We start from the raw sequence: 8,074 nt of genomic DNA on the forward strand, positions 1-8,074 counted from the left end.
TCCCAAGTGCAGGAAGATGTCACGTAATAATTAAGAATAAATTCCTAGATCGTCTCCTCAAGAAAAGTTACTTAAAATCAAACTCAATTAAAATGGTGAAAATATTCACAAAGAGAAAATAAAAATGATGGTATGTGCAATGGATGGAAGAGTGCAACAAGAATGAAAATGGCACTAGTCATTGGACTAGATTCATATTTTTAGATTTTTGAGTGTCGAAATGAAATGTAAAAGACTAACAAATTGAAATTAACAATCAAAGAATCAACTAAACTAAACAATCTTAATTAATCTGAAAATTAAACAATAAAATTGAAATTATTTAAGTCCTAATTAAACTTTAATCAATCTAATATGCAATGAAACTAAGAGATTAATAAAATTAAGTTAAGAATTAAACTAGATTAGAAAGTAATTGACAAAATATGAACTAAAAATTGAAAAGCCCCAAAATTAAGATTCTAGGGTTTATTCTTGTATTCAAATAACAAATTCTCAAAATTAATCCATAACAATTGTAATCACTGTTAAATGAAAACTTAAAGAAGCGAGAAAATAAATAACACGAAGTAAATAAACAGCAAATAAAATGCCCAAACTTCTAAGCTAAATATCTCAAAAATACATCACAAACTTTAAACTAAAATTAAATAAATAGTAGAGAGTGAAAAGAGCAAGCCAAATGAATGGAGATGGAAGTGGTAGGCAATGGAGAAGGCGGCTGGAGCGGCAATTGGACCCTGGAAGAGATCTTCAAATGTTCAGCGTTGCTCTACAATAGTCCCCAATTTTGTGCTAATGATATTCTTAAATAGGGTAGGAAAGAAACCCTAATGTCTTCATATTCCCGTACATAAAATCGTTTAAATTTTAGGACTCAACTTGGTAGTCACGTACGTGCTTTAGAAGTTCGAATTTGGAAATCCTTATTAAAGATAACTTTGTAGCCCTTTAAGATAGCTTTCCAACGCACCAAGAATTGTATCAATCCGATATTTGAACGGAAAGTTATAATTAAAATACTAAAGTGTGTCCATTCTGTCTCCTAACGCATTTTGGACTCTGATCCGAATTATTCTCAAACTCCATCATTATCCTTATTTGAAAGTCCTACACTCATTGAAAGTTCTTAGATTGTTCCAACGTCTTGCCCACTTGAAAGTCTTTTGAATTTGAAATTAGAAATAAAATAATAGAAATTTGAAATAAAATAAAATAAGAATAATAGAATATCAAAAATATGTTGTGCATGTGAATGAACATTGTCCAATTAAATCACAAGTTATAAAATTAAGCATAAATCATGCTATTAACCAATTTAAATCACAACTAGGATTTATTCATTTTAACCATTTTTTCATCTAAAACCAATAATAATATAATGAAATAAATAAAATATATTGGTTCTAAATGTATAAAATATGCAATAATTCAGCTCAATCAATAACCAAACAAGAAAATTTTAGAACAAAAAAATGAGGAATGATAAAAATAAAAATGAAGCTTAAAACATTATTTCATGATCAATAATCGTGTGGTGATCGATCAATGCTCTTAATCAAGATTCTAAACTTAATTTAATTCTTTCTAAAGCTCAAAGAGTCTTGGACTACTCTAATGAGCTAGTCTTCTAAATTCAAATGTTAATCTAAGAATTAATCTATAAGGGTAAACAGGCGGGCTGTTACAGTTTTGCAATCAATCAATTCAAACATGATCTCCCTTCTTTTTTTTTTATTATTTCTCAAAATTTTCAAAATAAATGGGAAAAAATTAAACAAAAGCAAAAAACGAGATAGATTCCCGAACAAGCCCATAAATTTATGTACTAAAATGAGCAATGTAAACCCTTGGTCTGCCAAATTCCAAATTTCCAGATATTGCAGCCAATCGATGGTATGAATAACATATAGGAACAGATAGCTTCAGGGGAGAGAAATTGAGAGGTGCGGCTTGAGAGAGAGAGAGAGAGAGAGGAGGAGGAGGAGGAGAAGAAGAAGAAGAAGCAATGTTCAGCTTGAGAGAGAAGAGATGGGAGAAAGAGAGACAAGGGAATGATGTTGATTACTTATGCCAAATTCCATTCTATTTTTTTTTTAAATGGTGACGCGTCAGGCCATTGGGGATTGGAGGGTATAAGCTCCTCTTGACACCAAATCCGGTTTCTAGCCTCTCCAAATAATATCCATATATCAATATAACTACTTAAGTTTAATTCTAGAGAAAATTCTGATAAGTAGTTCTCGAGTTTATATCACTTGTGAACAACATTACTACTTTTTAGAAACTTCAAATTTACTCTCATTTCGTTGATTACTTTTTCAAAATTCCAATATAAAGTGACACGTCAATAAAATGATTAATATGGTACCCACGTCTCTATAAAAATAAAATAACAATAATTTTTTTTAAAAATGATCACTTACCCCGCCGTGTAGACGCCGTCCCTCGACTCCCACTTGCCGTCTGACCCTTTTGAACCTTGGCACAATCATGCAGTCTCATACCCATCATCCACTCTCAATCGCATCCTTAAGCACTTTTCATCAACGTTGGTAAGTCCCTACACTGGTTGATTGCATCCGTTTGGACCATAACCTATCATGATCATGTAAGAGTTGAAATGAAATGGAAAGAAAAAGGAAAGATGGAAAGATGAAGGAAGATGCGACAGTTTTGTTAGTTAAGGTTTGTCTGATACGTAGTCGTTTTGGGTTTCTGTTGTATTAGCCAGTAGATTGTATAGGAAATACAATTTCGTTTGAGTTAGTGGTTGGAAGAGGAATGGTATCATTCTGTTGATATAAGTGTTAATTGTTGTAAATAGTTGTACGGTGCGTTTTGATTAAATTTATATAAGAAGAACCACGAGTTGGGTCAGAGGCCAACTCTAGATTAGTTGATCATTTCCCTCCAACTCTCTCTCTTCTTCTTGATCTTCTTTCTACTTTCTCTCTCTAATTCTTAGTTCTTGGAGGTTGACTACCTCGAAATAGTTAGGTTAATAGGGGCTCATTACAATTGGTATTAGTTGTTAGTGGGCCACGGCAGAGGGTACACGGTCCTATGCTTAGATTGATGATTTGGTGGACCATTTTCGGCAGCAGCATGATAGGCAGCAGAAACAGATTGAGGATGTAGTTGCAATGTTGGTTTAGCAGCAAGAAGCAACTCCGGTGGATATGGAGACTCACGTTAAAAGATTTTTTGAGTTATTGCAACAAGTTTCAAGAATTTCTTGCAATAATTCAGAAGGTAATGGTCAGACAACACGAAACTTTTAGGAAGCTCAGAATCTTGGCGTAATGGTGATATAAATGAAGGTGCAGTTGAAGTGCTTCATCATGATGTGGGTGATAGAGGGTTTACAAAGGGTATAAAGTTGGACTTTCCAAGGTTTGGGGCTAAGAATCCATCAGCTTGGATTTATAGAGCTAACCAATACTTTCTTTATCATTAAGTACCACTAGGGCAGAGAATATTTTTGGCATCCTTTCATATGGATGAAAAGGCTCTAATATGGTTCCAAGATGCAAGTGAGGCAGGAACTTTCCATTCTTGGGAAGAATTCACTCAAGTTGTGTAGATCAGATTTGGATCATCTGCGTATGATGATCCAATGGAGGCTCTTACAAGATTGAAAAAAGTAAGTTCTGTTACTAATTACAAAGCTGAGTTTGAGTTGCTGTCCAATAGAATTAACGGTGTATCAGGAAAAAAATAAGCTTAGTTGCTTTTTGAGTGGGTTGCATAATGAAGTTAGGTTACCTGTGAGGATGTTGAATCCTACTTCCTTGAATGATGCATTTGGATTATCTAAAATTCAAGAACAATACATTTGGAGTACAAGGAGATTGTGGAAGAATAATTCTATTGAATCCCATCAACAGAGTTCTGAGTGGGGAGTTTCTAAGAATGGTCCTATGGGATCTATTTTGGGCACACCTAAGTCTTTACCTACTGCAAAGCTTCCTTATTAGAACATTTCTGAAGCTCAAATGCAGGAGAGGAGGAAGAAAGGGTTGTGCTACTTTTGTGATGATAAATGGTATCAAGTCCATAAGTGTGTAAAGCCAAAATTGTATGTGATGGAAGGAATAGAGATTTTTTATAGTTATAATACTGAAGAAGTGGATGTGGAGACAAGGATTGATAATGCATTGGAAGGGGGTGAGGGCAGGGGAATATTGCTTCTATTTCATTGCAGGCTATAGGTGGTCTCCAAACCCTAAGACAATAAGGGTGATGGGTCATATTAATAAGAAAAAAAATAGTGATTTTGATTGATGCTGACAGTACCCACAACATTGTAAATACTGCGGTAGTGTCTTGATGTAATTTGGTTGCAGAGATGGAGCACCCTATTCAAGTAAGGGTGGCCAATGGTGAAATGTTAAGTAGTAAGGGAAAGACCTCAAATGCTGGAGTTAATATGCAAGGAACTGTGTTTACAGTTGATTTTTTTGCATTAGATTTAGGAGGTTGTGATGTAGTATTGGGGATTCAGTGGTTGCTATCTTTAGGTCCTGTGCTTTTGGACTTTGTTCAGTTGAAGATGAATTTTTCATATGAAGGGAAGACAGTTTGCCTTAAAGGCCTTACATACACTACTGAGTTGGTGGATGATAAGGAACTTTCCAATATTGCAAAGGTGGGATGGAAGGGATTTTGGTTGCAGCTTTTATTTTCTACTGATAACCAATGTAAGCCTGTAATGCAAGTGGAGATCTCTGAATTGCTGCAGAAATACACTAAGGTTTTTAATGAACCTAGTGGGTTACCTCCCAAGAGGTTGAGAGATTATTAGATAATACTTAAAAATGAGGCCATACCAGTGAGTATAAGACCCTACAGATACCCTTATCTTCAAAAAACAAAAATTGAGAAGATAGTTGCTGACTTGTTGAAATCTTGTGTAATTAGACCTAGCCAGATTCCATTTTCTTCACCAATTTTTTGCTAAGGAAATTAGATGGGTCATGGAGAATGTGTGTGGATTGTAGAGTCTTGAAAGAAACTACTATCAAAGATAAATATCGCATCCCAATTGCGGATGAGTTGTTTGGATCCACTGTGTTTTCTAAGCTGGACATGAGATTCGGTCACCACCAGATTCAAATGAAGAATAAGGATATGCATAAGAGAACTTTTAGAACACATGAGGGACATTATGAGTTCCTTGTCATGCCTTTTAGACTCACTAATGCTCCCTCCACATTCCAAATACTTATGAATGATGTGTTCATGCCACTCTTGAGGCAATTTGTGATAGTGTTTTTTATGATATTCTTGTATACAGTAAAGATTGTAAGTCTCACCTGTATCATTTGGCTACTGTTTTAGAGACTTTGGCAAAAAATCAGTTGTTTGCCAAGAAATCCAAATGTCAATTTGCCTACTCAAAAATTGAATATTTAAGACATTTGATTTTTAAGGATGGAGTGAGAGATGATCCCAAGAAGCTTGAGTCTATGATTAGCTGGTCAATTCCTAAAAATATCAAGTCTTTAAGGGATTTTTTGGGACTGACGGGATATTATAGAAAGTTTATTAAGAGTTATGGTCAAGTAGCAGCTCCTTTGATAGTATTATTGAAGAAAAATGCAATTCAATGGTCTGTGGAAGCAACAAAGGCATTTGAACAGTTGAAGCAGGATGTGACTAGTCCTCTTGTTCTGTCCTTACCAGATTTTACCAAGTAGTTTGTCATTAAATGTGATGCTTGGGTGTGGGGGTGGGTGCAGTCTTGATGTAGGACCATAAACCAATTGGTTTTTTGAGTTAGGCTGTGAAAGGAAAAAATTTGTTGCTGTCAACTTATGAAAAAGAATTATTGACTTTGGTGATAGCTGTTAAGAAATGGAGGCCATACTTGCATGTTAATGCTTTTATTATTAAAACAAATCATCATAGTTTGAAATATTTGTTAGAACAGAAGGCTAGAACAATAGCCTAGCAGATGTGGATTTCAAAATTATTGGGGTAAGAGTTTTCGATTGAGTATAAGAAAGGGGTTAAGAATAAGGTGGATGATGCATTGTCTAGAGTGGACTCTTCAGATGATTTTAATATGCTTGCTGATATTCCCTACTCCAACCTGGTTGGGGAAATTAAAAATGGATTACCTTCCACTTCTTCTTTCTTTTTGAAACATGGCCTTCTATTTAAAAAAGGAAGAATCTATGTGCCAGATTTTCCTGATTTGAAACTTAAGATTTTGCATTTTGATCATGCTAGTCCCACTGCAGGTCACTTGGGCTTTCAGCAGTCACTTCAGAGTGCCGGGGGTGATTTTTACTGGCCAGGCTTAAAGAAAGAAGTGAAGCAATATATGAAGGAATGTGATACTTGTCAGAGAAACAAGGAGGAGAATGTACACCCTACAGGGTTGTTACAACCTTTGCCAGTGCCTTAGCAAGTTTGGACTGACTTTTCCATGGACTTTATAGAAGGGTTGCCGATTTCAAGGGGATATTCTTGTATTATGGTAGTTGTAGATAGGCTATCAAAATACTCCCATTTTTATAACATTGAAGCATCCATTTACAGTTACAAACGTAGTTTCTCTATTCTTTGACAATGTATTCAAGTTACATGGAATGCCTCAAACCATAGTTTCGGATGAGGGCCCCACTTTCACAAGTTCCTTTTGGAAGGATCTCTTTAAGTTGCAAGGGGTTACTCTCTCTTATTCATCTACTTATCATCCCCAAAGTGATTGGCAAACTGAAGTCGTTAACAAATGTGTTGAGCATTTTCTAAGGAGTTTTACAGGTGATAAATCGAGGGAGTTGTATGATTGGTTAACATTGGCTAAGTGGTGGTATAATACCACATTTCATGCCTCAACCAAGTTGACTCCATATGAGGCAGTGCATGGCTGACCTCCAACAAAGTGACAACAGTATATTCTAGGTTTGACAGCTAATCAAGCAGTGAATGACTTGTTAAAGTCAAGGGATTAGATTTTGGCTATCCTCAAACAAAATATGGTAGCTACTAAGGAAAGAATGAAGCTTCAGTTTGATAAAGGCAGAATTGAGAGGGAATTTGTAGTGGGTGATTGGATATATTTAAGGCCTCAGCCTTATAGACAACATTCCTTGGTAACTAGGCATAATCTCAAACTCTCTCCCAAGTTTTTTGGGCCATTTTAGATTACTCAAAAGATTGGACAGGTTGCTTATAGGCTTGTTTTGCCTCAACACACTTCAATCGATCATGTATGTCATGTGTCCTATTTAAAGAGGAAGTTGAGGCAGAATATTTCACCTCTCTCTACACTACCTCTAGTTGATTTATAGGAGAGTTGTCACCTGAACCTATAGCCATTTTACAGCGCAGAAGTAAGAGGGTTAATAATATAGCAGTGGTTGAAGTGCTGGTGTAGTGGCAAAGAGTTGAAATGGAAGATGCTACTTGGGAATTATACTAGCAGTTAAGAGAGAAATTTCCTCACCTTGTGGGCAAGGTGCTCTGAAGGGGAGGAGTATGTCATGATCACATAGGAGCTGAAATGAAATGGAAAGAAGAAGGAAAAATGGAAAGATGAAGGAAGATGCAACAGTTTTGTTAGTTAAGGTTTGTCCAATACGAGTGGTTTTGGGTTTCTGTTGTATTTATGTGTGGCAATGTGGCAATTGGAATTGAAGGTCAGATTAACCTCCAACAAAATCGGACTCAGAGTCAGATGTAGGCCATATCAACTAGGGGTGCTACCCTCATGATGCAGGACGGGGTGCAGGGGACCCTTCCTCGCACCCCACCCTGCTCCCTGTTCCCGATAAGTAAGTCTCACATTGCTTAAGTATGAATATTTTATTATCTTAGCCTTCTATATAAAGATTGACATAGGAGGCTAGGATAATATAATAACTGAATCTTTTTAATAAATTGAATATATATACAATATATTTATTTATATATATAAATTTTAAAAAAATATTTTTTAATATGTGAAACAGAGTGGGGGTGGGACAGGGTCCTGCTGGGATCATCCTAACCCCCGCCCTTGTTGGTCCTTCTCCCTACGAGATGGGTCGAACGTATTATTATTGTTATTTTCACTTTTTTA

Source organism: Juglans microcarpa x Juglans regia, chromosome 1D (genome assembly GCF_004785595.1).
Source record: "Juglans microcarpa x Juglans regia isolate MS1-56 chromosome 1D, Jm3101_v1.0, whole genome shotgun sequence".
Taxonomy (NCBI): Eukaryota; Viridiplantae; Streptophyta; class Magnoliopsida; order Fagales; family Juglandaceae; genus Juglans; species Juglans microcarpa x Juglans regia.